Source organism: Amaranthus tricolor, chromosome 5 (assembly GCF_026212465.1).
Source record: "Amaranthus tricolor cultivar Red isolate AtriRed21 chromosome 5, ASM2621246v1, whole genome shotgun sequence".
Classification (NCBI taxonomy): Eukaryota; Viridiplantae; Streptophyta; class Magnoliopsida; order Caryophyllales; family Amaranthaceae; genus Amaranthus; species Amaranthus tricolor.
Window position 1 is genome coordinate 12,641,502 of NC_080051.1, and position 17,138 is coordinate 12,658,639.

A 17,138-nucleotide genomic window follows, 5' to 3' on the forward strand; every position below is an offset into this window, starting at 1 on the left:
TCTCCCAAAATGAAGAATTAATTGTACCTAAAAAGCAGAGAAAACTGTTAACTCCTGGTCTATTACATTCCCTAATGATTAAATAAGAAAACTGTGCGGAAAAACGGTTATTAGAGCAGGACCGGACCGGGTTTCTGGAAGACCGGACCGGGTCCGTGTGTTGAGGGTTTCCAAAGATCAGAATTTGCAGGACCCGACCGGGTTTAAGCAAAGACCCGACCGGGTCCGTGTGTTTCATATTTATACAAACTGGTTGTTAACAGACCCGACCGGGTCTTGGGCTTGGAGGCTTACATTCCTATTTCTCACTTGAAATCGCTCGGGTATGAAGATACCCGCCCGGACCCATCATCTTGTGCTTACTTTTCTTCATTAGAACACGGCAAAAGTACAAACGAGACCCAACGGGACTAGAAGCATATCCGAATGGAGCTGTGAGCTCACAGAAGTGCCGTAGTGTAGTCTCGAACTCTGCCAAATCTTGAAGCACGCATTCTAATGCTCAGAAGTGATCCGCTTCCAATACAAGAGTGGAGTAAAATGGCCTGAAATAATCAAAGACACACAAAAACTCCAACCAAGCGTAAAACCACATGGAAAATGCAAAATCACACATCAAAATGCCATAAAATGCGAGGGAAAGGAGCATAAAAATATAGTACAAAGTGCATACATCACTGACATTCCCCTACAATGCCATTATGGGACTCCTCCTTATCAACAAAATCAAAGCCGCAATCTTCCCTCATCAGCTTTTTTTGCAATTCGAGCAAGACGACAGACAAGTTGGCATTCTTAAGGGAGACAAGGTAATGGCCCGCCAATGCCTCATCAACACCTTGAAGCGAGGAACTTCCGTCATCCCCTCTAAAAGAGAAAGGGAAGAGAAGTCTCCATCTGTCATGAGTGTGTATATGGACAACCCCAACACACACGAAAGGCCTCACCCGGTGGAACGACATGAGGAGGTAGAGGTATTCGAGGGGAAATCAAGTGTTATGTGCCACAAACTTGACATAAAGCCAGGCTACAAACCCGTGAAATAGAAGCTGCGACATCAAGGGAAAGAGAGAATTGAGGCCGCCAAAGAAGAAGTGGAAAAATTGCTGAAAGCAGGATTCATCCGGGAATGCAAATATTCCGATTGGCTTTTCAACGTCGTCCTCGTCAAAAAGTCAAATGGGAAATGAAGGATGTGCATTGACTTTACAGACCTAAACAAGGCATGTCCAAAAGACGATTATCCTCTCCCCAAGATAGATCGCTTGGTGGATTCCATGGCCGGCCACGCCCTATTGAGCTTCATGGATGCTAACGCGGGTTACCATCAAATCCCTTTCGCCGCAAAAGACCAGCTGCATACTGCATTCATTACAAGTACTGGGGTGTACTGCTACAAGGTCATGCCCTTTGGGTTAAAAAATGCTAGAGCCACTTATCAGAGAATGGTCAACAAAATCTTCCTGTCTCAGATAAGCCGAAACTTGGAAGTATACATGGACGACATGATCACAAAAAGCAAGCGGGCATCTGAACATGCCGCGGACTTACGTGAAATATTCACAACCCTCCGAAAACACCAAATGCGACTTAATCCTGACAAGTGCTTGTTTGGGATCACCGGAGGGAAGTGCCTCGGTTTTCTTGTGGACGAAAGGGGTATAGAAGCAAACCCCGATAAGATCCGTGAAATTCGAGATATGAAGTACCCTACGTCCGTGAAAAAAGTTCAAAAACTAACAGGATGTGTGGCCACTTTAGGGAGATTTATGTCTAAATCAACAGACAAATGTTTACCGTTCTTTAAAACTCTAAAACAAAGCAAGTTCGAATGGACAAGTGAAGCCGAGGAATCCTTCCGCCGGTTAAAAGAACATATGTCCTCTTTACCAAAACTAGTTTCACCTATCAATGGAGAAAAACTAGTCTTATACGTCTCGGTCTCGGAATACTCCCTGTCAGGAGTACTAGTCGCTGAAAGAGAAAAGAAACAACTCCCCGTATATTACATAAGCCTTGCCTTCCGAGGTTCAGAGGAAAACTATAGTGAAATGGAGAAAGTTTAATTCGCAGTTGTGATGGTAAGCAGGAAATTGAAACCTTACTTCCAATAGAACCAGTCAACCCTTAAGGAAGATTCTGGAAGGAAAAAATAAATCAAGCCAAGTCACTGACTGGGCCAACCAACTAGCAGACTTTGGTATTGAATATGAGCCACGAATGGCAATCAAAGCTCAAGTCCTGGCTAACTTCATTGCCGAAAGTACTATTCCCCATCATCCTGAAGCCAACTAAGAATGGAAGTTATATGTAGACGGGTCCTCTACACAATCCGCAAGCGGAGTGGAACTTCTAATTGTATCTTCCGCCGAGGTCCGTATGGAAAGTGCTGTTAGATTCAAATTTGCGGCCTCTAACAATGAAGTAGAACATGATGCACAACTCTTGGGGCTTAAAATCTGCTATGAAGCGGGGGCTAAAACACTATCCACTTTCTCCGATTCTCAATTGATAGTCGGACAGGTAAACGGGGAATTCGAAGCCAAAGATGATAGCATGAAGATGTATTTGCAGCAAGTAAGAGAATTTGTCAAGAAGTTTGACAAATTCACATTGGTTCACATCCTAAGATCCCAAAATGCACAAGCCGACTCCCTAGCAAAACTTGTCAGTTCAGCTGAAACATCCGCGACTTGTGATATCATCTGGGAGGTTCTTCCTAACCCCATTATTAACTTCATGGTCAATACCATCGATAGGTCAAAGACATGGATGGAACCCTACAACAGATACTTGCAAAATCAGATACTCCCCCAAGATGAAAGTCAAGCAAAACTACTCTAAAAGAAGGTCGGATGGTTTGAACTCCATGAAGAAATGCTCTACAAAAAATCATACACACACCCCCTTCTGAAGTGTGTTTCCCCTGAAGAAGGAAACTACATCATTCGCGAAATACACAAAGGTGGATGCGGAATACACCAAGGAGTACGAACTGTAATAGGCAAGGTCCTTATAAGCGGATACTACTGGCCCTCCCTCAGGAGCGTTGCCCAAATACTGATCAAACGTTGTCCCCAATGCCAGCACTACTCAAAGATAGGAAGAAAGCCGTTTAACTACCTGTCTGTTATTCAAGTCGTCTTGCCCTTTGACAAATGGGGTATATATCTCCTTGGTCCCTTCCCACCTGCAAAGGGACAACGAAAGTTCATAATCGTGACTATCGATTACTTTACCAAGTATGTGGAGGCCGAGGCCCTTAGCTCTATCACAGATAAACAAGTCTGTCAGTTCGTATGGCGAAATATCATCATGAGATATGGCATTCCTCGTGTTATCATTACAGAAAATGGGAGACAATTCGTCAGTAAGAACACAATAGAGTATTGCGACAAGTTCAACATTCAAATCCGATTCAGTTAAGTATCTCAACCTCAAACCAACGGCCAAGTCGAGTCGGCAAATAAAGAAATTCTTAATGGCATCAAGAAGAAAATAGAAGGGACAAAAGGAACTTGGGATGAAGAACTACCCGGTATCTTGTGGGCAAGTAGAACAACAATCAAAGAAGCAATAGGACATACCCCCATCTCTCTGGTATACGGGTCTGAAGCCGTACTTCCAGTAGAAATCAGTATACCCTCCACAAGAGTCACCTATTACTCACATAGCGAGAACGATCAAGAGAAAAGAACAAACTTGGATTTGCTACCAGAAACAAGGGGAAATGCACTCTTAAGATCGGTAGCCCAAAAACAGAAGATGATTCGCAACTTCAACCGTCATGTCAAAACCAGACATATTCAAGTTGGTGACTTCGTCCTCCGAAAAATCGAAGCTACAGGCAAGATAGTAGAGAAAGGAAAGCTGGGAGCCAACTGGGATGGCCCATTCAAAGTTATCCGCTCCATTAAACCGGGGACGTTCGAATTAGAAGACATGAAGAGGAAGAAACTATCCCGCCCATGGAATGGAGATCACTTGAAGAAATACTTCATTTAACAAGATTTGCAAGAGGCCACAGATAAAACAGGGCAAAGAAACTTACAATCAGCATCAATAACTTACAATCAGCATCAACAATCACTAGTCTCATTCAAGTATCAGTCAAGTCGTGTTATCATTTTCGTTTTCACTTAGTGTTATACTTAGTGATATCAAAAGAGGTTTCGATATTCCACCCTCTAGAACTGTACAAATAGGCAAACTTAGTCCTATATCCCTTCTGATTGTCAGGGAGGTCGTGAACTATCTTCAACCCACGACGATGAGTAAAGGTGATCCACCCACAACCGTATGATTGAGAATTACATAGGTGAGCCCTTAAAATGTATTTAAAAGCAGTGAGTGTTGGAGGCACGGCCAAAACTTTACAGAGTATCAAAAACGCCACCAAACTACCCCACGCATTAGGGTATAATTTCGATACAGAAATATTTAAAAGATCTAACACTTCCCTAAAAAAGTGATGAAGGGGAAATCTAAGCCCGAACTCAAAAGAAGGAAGATATACAGCTATACAGTGCGGTGGGGGAAACCTAACGGTGTCATAATTCCCCGGAATGATTATGTTGTTATCATCTTTCAACCCCCACTTTAGAGAGATGGCATTCCGTTGTTTGTCCAAGTCTCTCTTGGTTTGTAAATCGATGAAATAATTAAGGGGCCCACCACCCGGAATATAAAACAGAGGAGGCACCGACGCCGCGCTTTCTCTTCTAGAAGACCCGGCTGATTCTTCAATCTTTTCCATATTTACATACAATAACCTTTCCAAGTCAGGATTTATTCTCGGCAAGTAATTTGGAAAGAAAGCAATGCTTACTTCCCAAGGAGCAGATTTCATCATCTCCGGTGTAAATATAGGAGACACAGATGATTCATCCCCAGCCTTTATTGATTCATAATGAGGGGTGATTCTCACTGAATTGCTATCACCCGAATCATCTACCAACGATTTCTCATCAATATGCTTACAAACAGCTAAAGAGGGGAAGTTCGTCGGGTTAGTAAGGTTAATGTCTGTGTTAACTATCGCGTCATTTTTATCCGAGACATCCATATTAACCGCAATCAGAATAAAGTTGCAGGCGACTTGCGCAGAATAAAGACTAGTTTCATAAACAAATTCAAAGTCTTAAACTAAAAAATTCAAGAACACGAAGAACAGTTTGAAGAAATTCAAAAATTTGAAGAAAAATTGAGTACCTTGTTTGAAGAAATTTGAAGATCTATCAGAAAAATTGAAGATCTGTCAGAAAAACCTTGAAGATCTTCGAAAATTTTGTCAGAGTTTGAAGGATGGTTGATGATTGTCAGAGCGTATCTCTCTACTTTCTCTCACTAAAATAACTATTGAAGAAATGAAGGAAATATTAATGAAGGTTAGGTGAGAGGGAACAGTTCCAAAACCCCTATTTATTACAAATAAATGCTTGAAAACCTCACTCACATCGGAACACTCTTAAACCAAGAAGTGGAACCCGAAATTAAACCGGGAAGTCGATAAGTCTAACCCCCAATGTGAGGGGGGATATGGATAATTTTTCTAAGTACCCAGTCACTTGAATCTACCCGGGAAGTCGATAAGTCGGACCCCCAAAGTGTGTGAAGATGTCAAAAATTTTTCTAAGTTACCCAGCTCTCATGAAACCGTAAAGTCGATAAGTCGGACCCTAATTTAGGTCCTAAGTTAAAAAATGATTGGGATAAACCTAAGTATGAGAGGGTGACTCATTTTACCATCCGACTTATAGACAAGACGGATCTGTTGCCGCGTCACCCGTGCTATCCACGGAATACGTTGAGGCCGCGTCATCCTCCTCAATGTTACAAACACCAACATGACCAACTTACAATTTTTCAAAGTTGCAATTAATCCATGGTCATTGTGGAAGATGTCTGTATCATCGATACGTCGGGCTCCAAGGTGGCCCCCCAATAATTTTGCAAAATATTCTAAGTATGGAAGGATTTTCGTATTGTCCATATTGACGAAGACGTGGACCTTTGCACTCATTCCGCGTCATAGAAAAATATGGGGTTCGTTAAGACGAGAAATTACTCCAAGTATTTTATCATTCCGTGATATCGATAAGTCGGACACCTTTTGGGTCCCTCAGTGAAAATTGAAATCAAAGTATAACCAGCCGCGTCATCAACTGCTCATGTGATTAGTTATTTGGACTCCAAGGCGTATGTGGGTCAACCAATTCATGTCCGTGGCATATTATCCTCCTAAGACTCCACGGCATATAGTCAATAATATATAAAGGAAAATAAAATAAAATAAAACGATCATATTATTTCGTCCGTGAAGTAGACGAGTCGGACCCCCCTTTATGGCAATCCAATTCCAAAAATATTCGAAGTCATGGAATTTCTGGGCACTAGAGTAGTGTAATCTAAAGCTAGAAAGTGTCAAAATATAAGAAATCTGTGCGAAATGTTATGTAATGGTAAAGTTGTCTCAGTTGGTTAGAGTACCCTTGCCATGCATCCTGGGTTGAGGGATCAAACCTTTATATCTACATTTTACTGCTGGACAGTACAGATGGTTGAGCCTACCTCACGGCATACTACAAGCTGTGGCTCGATTCGCTTTGTTCGCTCTCCTCTTGGACTTGGTGTGTCTCACATGACTATTTTGAAGATGTCGTAACTTTTTCGTTACAACTCTGAATTCGACGTGTCAACAGTCGATTCGAAGTTAACGAACCCAATTTTCATAATCCATTAGAGGGTCCGCCAAATTGTGGATATATTCATCTCCCTGAGCATTTGAGTATCCTCCATGATCATGCTTCTTCCTTAATTCAGTTTTGATAGACAAGTATTATTTCCGCATAAAGAAAGATGTTATAGGTCGTGGGGACTCTCTACTCACATCATCCTTCATGCGTGGGGCTAAATATCATGGTAATATTTATTCATTCATTTATTTATTTAATTATTAATGTCATATTACCTTAATACCCTTTGACTTCTCGGTTGACCTTGACTCTCGGTCAAGGGGCTTTTTCTGAATTTCTTAACCACCTTGCTTGGTCACTAAGTTAGTAACTTTCCTAACCCTAAAATAACTACCCGTTACCATCCATCATACCTGTGATAATCTACTCTCTAACAGAAATAACTCCCTCTCTACCATTATAAATAGAGGCAGCTAGCATCAATAAGAGGGTAGTGTAAAACACCACACCAAAAACTCCTCAAAAACCCCTACTCACAATCATCTTCATTAACCTACCGAGACACAAGCAACTTCTACCTAGACATCTATATTCCTGCATTCAATTTATTATCTTCTATTCGTTAATCTCTCATCTTCGTTCTAACTTTAGCATCGGAGGGGTTTTCCGGGAGATCACCCCCGAGCAAGGCTAACGTGTTGTGTTGCAGGAATTCAGGTCACTTCCATTCCGCCGACTGCTGCTTGTGATAACACTTCTACCTCAAGTATTTAAAGTGCCTCGCACTTCCTCGTTTCACAATCAAAACAAACTCATTTATAGAATTCTAGGACGAATAGAAAAAAAGGCATACTTTACCATAATTAGAGGAGGCTATGCCCAGTAAGACAATGTGCTCAGTGAAGAGATGCAAAAGAAAAACATAGACAATATGCGACAAGACAAGAATACGACAAGGCAAGTAAGACAAGTATAAATAGTAGGAAAAAACACAGAAAAATATATAACAAACATACAGGCACAAACAACAAACATGTCAAATTAAACAATATATGGTCTTGAACATGAATACGGCGACTCCAACTAATTTTTTTCTAGTCAAATTTTCAGAGAGATGCAATTCATTCATTTAATCTTGATTTTCCCTTCCACGTTTTCTGAGGACTACGATGACTTCTCTTTTGACCAATTGTGATGTTTTTCACCCGTTGAAATTGTGCGTCTGTGTTCTTCCTTTGTACATATCCAAACTATCTCAATTTACTTTTACGTATTTTTGCAAAAATGGGCGAAACGCCTAGCTTTTCGCTCAAAACATGGCTTCTAATCTTATACATTCTTGTGTATCCACGCATCCACCTTGACATTCTCATCCTTTTTATTTCCGTCTTATGCTCATATATCTTCTTAACTAACTAGCACTCTATACCATAAAATATTCTACGTAAAACAAACGATGTCAAGGTCGTACGAGATTACTTTGAATGCAACACAGGTTAAGGTGAGTAATAAAAGAAATGTAGCCGAAGAACCAAGTGGAAATAATAATGGAAGGACAAAGAAAAAGTTACAAAGAAAAAGTTATAGAGAAAAAGAAGATGAGTCAAGAAGTTGAAAATAATTATTTCCCCTTAGGTTGCAACATGAAGCGGGTCTTTTGTAAGTCTATGTATGTCATTAAGATTATATCGGGTACTCATCCAATATAAAACGATTTCGTATCCCTAAATGGTGAGTTGAAGCTGGAGAGTACAAAATTTAACGATTGTTATGTTTTGATGTAAGTGTTCTTACCAACTGCAATCAGTGGGATACTTCCAAAGCATTTGAGATATGTTATTAACGAATTATGTTCGTTCTTCAATACAATATGCGGTAAAGTACTTGATCCATTTAAACTTAATGGTCTTCATGTCAATGCGACTGAAAATTTCTGCAAGACACATTTTCCACCTTATTTGACATAATGCATGGATCATCTAATAGTCTACCGTACTCGTGAAATCAAGCTTTTATGTTTAATTTTTTAGGTGATGTTATCATTTGAAAGACACATGGGAGTTTTTACAAAATGAAGTGAGGAATCCGGCAAAAGTTGAGGGTACTATGATTCATGGCATTGTGAGCGATGATATTGGTATGGCCATAGCAAAACCTATTTTACTTCCTGCTACTCGATATGAAGAAAGACTTAAGGGGAAAGGAAATAATTGGCTCAAAATTGATCACACCACCTAGAGACAGTCGCCTTCAAGCAAACTAATATGTCATACATCATATTCCATAATCCATCCCTTTGAATGCGCATTTTAATGTATTGTGTGCCGAAAATCCTTCTAAAGGGGATAGGGCATTGATATAGTTGCATGGCAAGACAATTATTAATTGGTTTCATTATCAAGTAGTATGTGAAGAACTAATGGATGTGTTTAAAACTGTTAAGTTACTACTTTTTTGTATGCATTTTTAGCTTTTGTGGTGTGATTTCCTTATCTCAGAGAACTATCTTCAAGGAACATCTCAATTTTGTTAAATGTAAACAAAAGAGTTTTTTTGTTTAGTAGTGTTGCTGTTTTCCATTGTCTATTGCATTTATTTCGGTGAATTTAGATGAGTTTAGACTCTAGACCAGTCTCCAATGTGTATGCCTTTTCTTATTTACCTCATGCACAAAAATACTTGTTAACTTAAAAGATGACTGAGCATTCACTAAACTAATGATAAGAATGTGATGGTTATATGTTATGACCTATAACCCATAGACCTATGTTTGAAGTTCTATATGTTGTAATTCATAGTCTTTGATTTAGTTTGGTTTGTTGTCTTGTGTACTGCATCTGAGCTTCTAACCACCAGGAACAGTTTTCTTTGATGTGACTTATAAATAATGTAAACTTATTTGCTTCATGCACATGTATGGGGCTTTCTCGGTTATGTTTGTCCCATTATTAAAAGCTTCAACTTCTATGCTCACTAATCTTTAGTTGACCACAATATTCAAGGTAGTGTATTATTAGAATTTAGCACATTCAAATTATTGGTAAAACTCATTATACTAGGCAGTGTTGACTTTGGTATGGATTGAATATCTTGAGATGTTGAGTTACACAGTTTTTAGTGCAGATTAAAGCGAATGATTTGTTTGAATTTTAAAAAGTAAATTCTTAATTATTAAAAAAAAATAGTGTATAGTTGTGTTGATTGCATAAAATATTAATGTTGATAGTTACGAAGCAGGGACCAAGCTGTATTAGCTCAATGAGGTCAGGGTCTGAATTGCCAACTCCTACCCAGAATGAAGTAAGGTAACATGCTTTAAATCTTTAAATCCTCTCACACTTCATCCAAAATCTAAATCTCTGGTCTTGAAAATGAGGGAAAAACTATTGAAATCTTCTTTATAGTTCAGACAATGCAGACTCTTGTTGGCTTTCCTACACATTAAATTGGAAGAGTCGGCTTAGTAAACAAATAACTTAATATACAAACAGTACAGTCAAGCAAGATAACCGGATATAAAGATGATCACTATCCTAATTTTCCCACTTCCTTCCAGTGTTCGAATAAAATGGGAGAGCATACACTTAGCGTACCACAACATAAAGTAAACGACTGATTAAGATTGTTGGGATGAGTTATCCCACATCGATAAATTGAAAATGGTGTGCACGCTTTATAAGCTATTAGAGACCTTCTTCCCATTGCCATATGGTTTTGGGATGGTATATATCTCCTTGGCTTATGAAGTGTGTGCACTTGTGTCTTCCCGTTAATATGCTGGCATTCACAATAAGTCCAGCCTAATTTAACTTGGTATCAGAGCCGATGGTTCGATCAACAATTTAAAAATGGTAGGTTCGAACTTAAAGACCACCCTAATTGATTACTCCCACATGCGAACTTGACGGGGGTTCGCATGTGAGGGGAGGTGTTGGGATGAGTTATCCCACATCGATAAATTGAAAATGGTGTGCACGCTTTATAAGCTATTAAAGACCTTCTTACCATTGCCATATGGTTTTGGGATGGTATATATCTCCTTAGCTTATGAAGTGTGTGCACTTGTGTCTTCCCGTTAATATGCTGGCATTCACAATAAGTCCAGCCTAATTTAACAAAGATCTTAAGAGATTGAGTTCATATTACTAACTCGAATTGGATTGTAGCCGAGAAAAGAATTCACATTTTTAGAATTATGTATGGAATTCCGGACATTAGCTAATTAATACAATTCCAGATAAGAGAAATAGCTATTTAAGAATTATGAAAAAAATAAATGCCACTTATAATCTGAAAAACAAAATTAAATAGGACTATTAATCAATGGTTAGAAGGCCTAAAAAGTCTTAGATATATGCAGTCACGCCCCCACAATTCTAACCAGTACTATTGAGCGAAAATTTGTTTACAGTTAGTAACTGCGAACTAGGAAGTGGTTAAAGAAGTCAAACATCTTTGTTCGCACTTAGTAAGTGGGAACAAAGATGTTTGACTCTTTTGAGTACATCTTTGTTTGCAGTTACCAACTGCAAACTAATGCTTGAACGAAAATTTGTTTACAGTTAGTAACTGCGAACTAAGAAGTGGTTAAAGAAGTCAAACATCTTTGTTCGCACTTAGTAAGTGGGAACAAAGATGTTTGACTTTTTTGGGTACATCTTTGTTTGCAGTTACCAACTGCAAACTAATGCGTTATTTAAATTGTTCTAGAATAATTTTTATCCATTTCCCCCAAGATCAAACAAGGTCGAACCTTTGTTCGCAATTACTAACTCGAACAAAAGGTTTGACCTTGTTTGACTAGGGCTATATTTGTTCGCTGGAAGGAACAATAAACAAAAGGCTTGACTTATTTTGTGACCATAAAGCTTTGTTTGCTATTACTAACTGCGAACAAAGTCAAACCTTAGCTTTGGATAAGAGGTGCTTATTTTTGGAAATAAGTTTTGCCAAAGCTTATTAATTGAATTTTTTGATTAAAAAGCTTATCTGTTGAAAATTTTCTTTGTTATGTGCAATGAATATAGGGCTCCTACTGATATTTTACATAAATGTTTAAACATAAGCAAGTTTTCATCCTATATAACATATGCCTGATTAGTTGCTGTTATCTACACCATGGGTAAATAGTTGTATATATAAGCAGTGGTTTGTTATCTACAATTTGATTTGTTGGTCTCATAACACCACTATTATTGTGTTAGTCTAATCAATTTCAATTCGAAACACTTAAAATGAGATTTTTATGCTTATCCATAGAACACATATTCACTTTTTCATTCCTAATAATCGATGCATGCTTCCAATTTTGCCTAAAGTTTCAATTCATTAATTCAACTTACCTATGTAATGCATATTAAATATCAATTATTCGGATCAAACTTACAAATATTAGTAAAAAAGGATTTCTTGGGGGATTGATTACCTTTGTTAATACTTGTTACCAATAGATTTCTATCATTTATCACTTTAGTCTTTTCGAGGAATTCACATGCAATGCAAAGTTTATTTTCTTCAATCGATTAGCTATTGTACGTTGAACTTTCAACTTTGTGTATTTCTTGTTCTTTATCATTTGTTGTAAACGCTTTAATTAATGGTGCTAATAAGTTGCACATATTTAATTCAAGTAAAAATTTTATTGCACACTTTTTTGTCGGTCAATAATTTTAAAAAAAATGTTGAATAGCGTTTGAATGCTTGTAAGACTAAGATCTTTCTTGCTAGGAGCGACTTCCCTCTAAATGTTTCTTGTTGCATATGGGCAATATGTTCGTTTGTGATTTGTAACTGTACTCTCATACTTGGCATTTTCAGTGACATTGCTCAATTCAGTTCAATCACATATCCACATAGATTGCTCAACTCAATTTAACTACATATTCACATGTGCAAGACAATTCAGCTAATAAGATGTCATTATACTCCCTTCATACTACGACATTGAGATTTTAATATTTTCATTTGTATTTTTGTTAATAGAAATGCATCGAATAGCACTTAGAAATTTGATAGTGTAAATTAGGGGAACGCGTGTGTAGCACGCGGCCCCACAACTAGTCTATATATAGAATTATAAATACATTTATTTCTTAAAAAAGGTTATTTGTATTATTTATTTTATACCAAAGAAACAAATAACTGTTATTTGTATCTTTGGTTTACAAAAGATACAAATAATGTGTTATTTGTAACCCTCTTATTAGTAACCCCCAACACAAGATATAAATAGCGTTAAAATAAAGATACAACTAAGATTTTTTCCAATAATGCCATGTCTTACTGCAGTAAGGCCCGACATAATGTTTGCATCAAGTTACATGTCAAGATTCATGTAAATTCCTAGCTAACTTCATTTAAGAGTAGCAAAGACACTCTTAATTTAAGTGAATGGTACATTAGGCTATGGTATTCTGTTTGAAGCCATGACTACTAGTACAAGAGTAGTTGGTTTCACGGACAGTGATTGGGCAAGGTCTCTCGATGATGTGAAGAGCACCTCAAGTTACACTTTTACATTTGGAAAGGAGTATTTTCTTGGTCATCTCAGAAGTCAGGTACTATAACCCAATCTACAACAAAAGCAAAATACATTGTTGCTTGTAAAGCTGTAAATCAAGCAATATGGCTTAGGAAGATTTTGTCTGATATTGGCGAAGCTCAAGGAGGAGCTACTATCATTCATCGTGATAGTGATTCTACAATAGCAATTTTTAAGAATCCTATATTTCACCGAAAGATAAAGTATATCAAGTTCAAGTATTATTTTGTCAAAGAAGCTCAGAATAATTGTGAAGTCAAGTTGGTCGAGATTGATGGAGAAGATCAGTTAGCAAACATTTCCACTAAACCACTTTCTAAGGGCAGGTTTGAGAAACTTAAAGGCTTACTTGGAATAAAGATCAAAAGTATCAAGGAAGAGTGTTCGTAAATGAGACTTTTAGTCTCCCATATTTAATAACTTTGTCATAAAATCTAGAATAATTAGAGTACATTAATAGTTAGAAGTTATGACTATACAAAAGGCTAAAGGTTTTGACTCTTCGGTAGTGGAAATTATTATTTGGCATCTTTCTTCCCCTATATAAACGGTTTTTTGGACTCGTTTTCAAGTAAGAAAAAAATCAAATATCTTTCTCACATTATCTCTTTTCCAGTTTATTTCATAGTTGTTCTTTACTTCCCCTAATAATTCCCAACAGGTGACCCAATGTGCAAAGTAAATTTCTGCACTTTATTTTATGGCATGTAGTATAATGCATCGTCTAGTTTATTTTCTAATTCCAACTCTTTAATCTTGCATTACTACTCTTTTCTAATGAGCTTGTTATTTCATCATTGCATGATTATGCCTATATGGTCAACATATCTCTCGCCAACTCTGCTTCCTTGTTGTTGATAGCTGTCAACCTCCCGGAAGTTGGATGAGTTACAGCCGTACTGGCTCCTCCATTGCCATTCCGAGTGTTGTTCCCATTAATTCCTCTAGACTTGAAGCTACTTTGAGGTGTGCGGTTTCCATTCCAATCCCTCTGGTGGTTCAGCTTCCTACCACTGTGGTCGTTCCCATCCTTGTTATTTTTGAAATTTCCCGGTCTGGAGCTTTGTTGGCCATTATGTTGTTAAGCTGGAGCTACTTTGAGCTTTGCAAAGCACTCATACTCTCAGTGTCCCAGTTTGCCACAATATTTGCACTCCACCAAATTTCCACTGCAGTCTTTCCCCGGGTGATTGTTGGGACACTTGCAGCAAAAGAAGACTATTTCCTTGCCATGACGATCCCTGATCACCTTCCGATCACTAGCACCTCTTAGCTGAGGCTTGCAATCTCTCATTCCCATTGTGTGGGTCATTGAAGTTTCTGTGCCTCTTTCTGTGGTGAAAACTGTTTTGTTGAATAAAATTCTCCTTCCTCTTTTCCCCACTAGGGGCTGCCCCACTACTAGTCTTGGGGCTTTTTCCCTTATCCATCTTAATCAAGCTTCCGACTTGGGCAGCTCTCTGATACATCGCATCCAAAGTGGTGTATCTGTCGCTATCGATGTGAACTTGCACCTTATTCACTAATCCCAATTCGAATCTTTGCATCTTCTTTTCTTCGATGGGGACGTCATCAGGGCAGTATTTGACATATTCCATGAATTTCTTATAGTATTCATCCACGGACATCTACCCCATCTCAAGCCTAGCAAATTCATTAGACTTCTGCTTCCTGATATGCGGTGGGTAAAAATATTCTCGAATCATCATCACACTATCTCTTACATTTGACCACTAATAGTCTTCCTCTTCTTGAAGGTAGAATGCAACCTGGTCTACCCTCAAGTGCTCAGGGAATTGCACCACGTTGAACAGTTTGTCAAATTCTCATAACCAACTTTCCAAAGTTGCAGGTTCCCCAGTCCCTGAGTACGTAGGAGGTTTATTCTGAGAGATTCTCTTACTCATAGAGGAAGCTGTCTCTATGGTCGGCTTGGATTTTGTCCTCCTTTCCTCGGCCAGTTCCATAACCAATTCACGTAGTGCCTTGTTAGAAGAGCGTTTTCTCAGACGTTTGCTAGATAAGGGAGGAATTTCCTGTTAACATCAAGCCAACACGAATATAAGTTTATTTCTTCATCTATGCCAAAATGAAGATAAGGTGTGGTGTCGAAGATCTTAATTCACGATCTAACTTTTCTACATGTGTACTCCTACCTCCATGATAATCAACTTTATACAGTACTACGCCTATCTTCTTTTTAAATTGCAAACACATACTATATAAGCTTGGCTCAAAGAATTTCATAAATGAACAGTAGAAAGACAGAATTCACATATAGAAAATGAATATTGTCATATATAGATTCTCAAGCACCCAATCACGTAACGCATTAACCTTCTCATACCAATAAGGTTCAAATTAACATCACATTTAAGCATTACTATATAAATTTAGTAGGTTGTACCAAAAGCTTCACTAACACTAAATAATACTTAATATTGCAAAGATCGTAAGTAGCATCTATTAAACAAACCAATGTTCATAAGGAAGTCATAAGTATGAGCAACTTACACTTATAAATCTAATGTCAAATTACTTAAATTATTCTACTTATGCACATGCAATACTCACCACAACGCAAAACATACGTCGTATATCTATCCCAAATCTATCCCAGCTCTCACGCGTAACGTTAATTTCAAATAATTCCTTAAAGACTGTAGAATACGAGCGTGAAAGTAGGAACCACTGGCTCTGGTAACCACCTGTAACACCCCTGAATTTCCAACCCCTTAAACGAAACCAGAAATCGTGAAGGACGGGAGGAAATTCGGGTGTTACATAAAAGAAAAGGGAAGATAATAAGAATAAACGCTAAAGATTAATTAAAAAGGTGGGTAAGTGGAAATTTCGGCAGCATCACTGTTAAAAACTGAGGATGTGACAAGGATATATAAATGGATAACATAACTAAACTAATCTAAGGCCTTTAATGCCTTTCAAAAATATATCACGATGGAATGAATCGTCGTCGGCTTCTCAAATCATCAACTCTAACGAGGATCGTGGTTCCAGTGTTAACACATCGGTTTAACGGATACTAAAGAAGTATTATCACTACTATACATCCAAAAACTACGCAGCGGAACTATGGATCATACAAGGAATCATATGGCTCCATACGAAGGAATTATACAATCCCAAAAAGAAAACTTTACAAGTAATATAGAAGCTACAAGCATTAAGAAACTTGTACACAATTGTTACGATCGTACTCCTCTCTTTCCCCCAATGCAAAGCAAAAGAAGCTCCTATACCTGTCATGTCAAGCTATGATCCTCCTGCTGCTCAACAACATGACCATAGTCACATGTGTCATAGCAGGAACATCATAGGGAGTCATGAACAAACAACAACAAACACATACACGTCAGTAACTAATGAACTTATAACAATTAGAGTCATTGAAAAAAACTATAGACAACGATATAGTATGGCAATAACGAGTCTACTCATCTGTCTAAACACCTCTGTTTACTCATAATTCCTCTTTCAAACTACTAAACTCTTGAAGTATATTCAAAGGTAGTGGATCTTTTCTCTATTCATGGCATAGTGACACGGCCAAGGGCATTATCGGCCATCTAGCGCCCATGGCAAAGTATGAGCTCATACCCCCTCTAGCTGACCCTCTCGGGTCTTACCTTCGGGAAAAACTAACACACTGGGGTACTAAACTAGTGAAGAAGCCACCATATTGGGGTTTGCAAGGCCCGCATGGTAACACCTCGATCAAGGGGCAGTATCGGCCATCCGGCGCCCAATGACTAAAGTATGCTCATACCCCCCTTACGATGATCCCGTCGGATGTCACCTAGGGGACTACTAAATCAATCAGACATAATCCAGTTGAGTCACGCCAACTAATCATAATGAAGGCTCAATAAGTAGGAAATCAC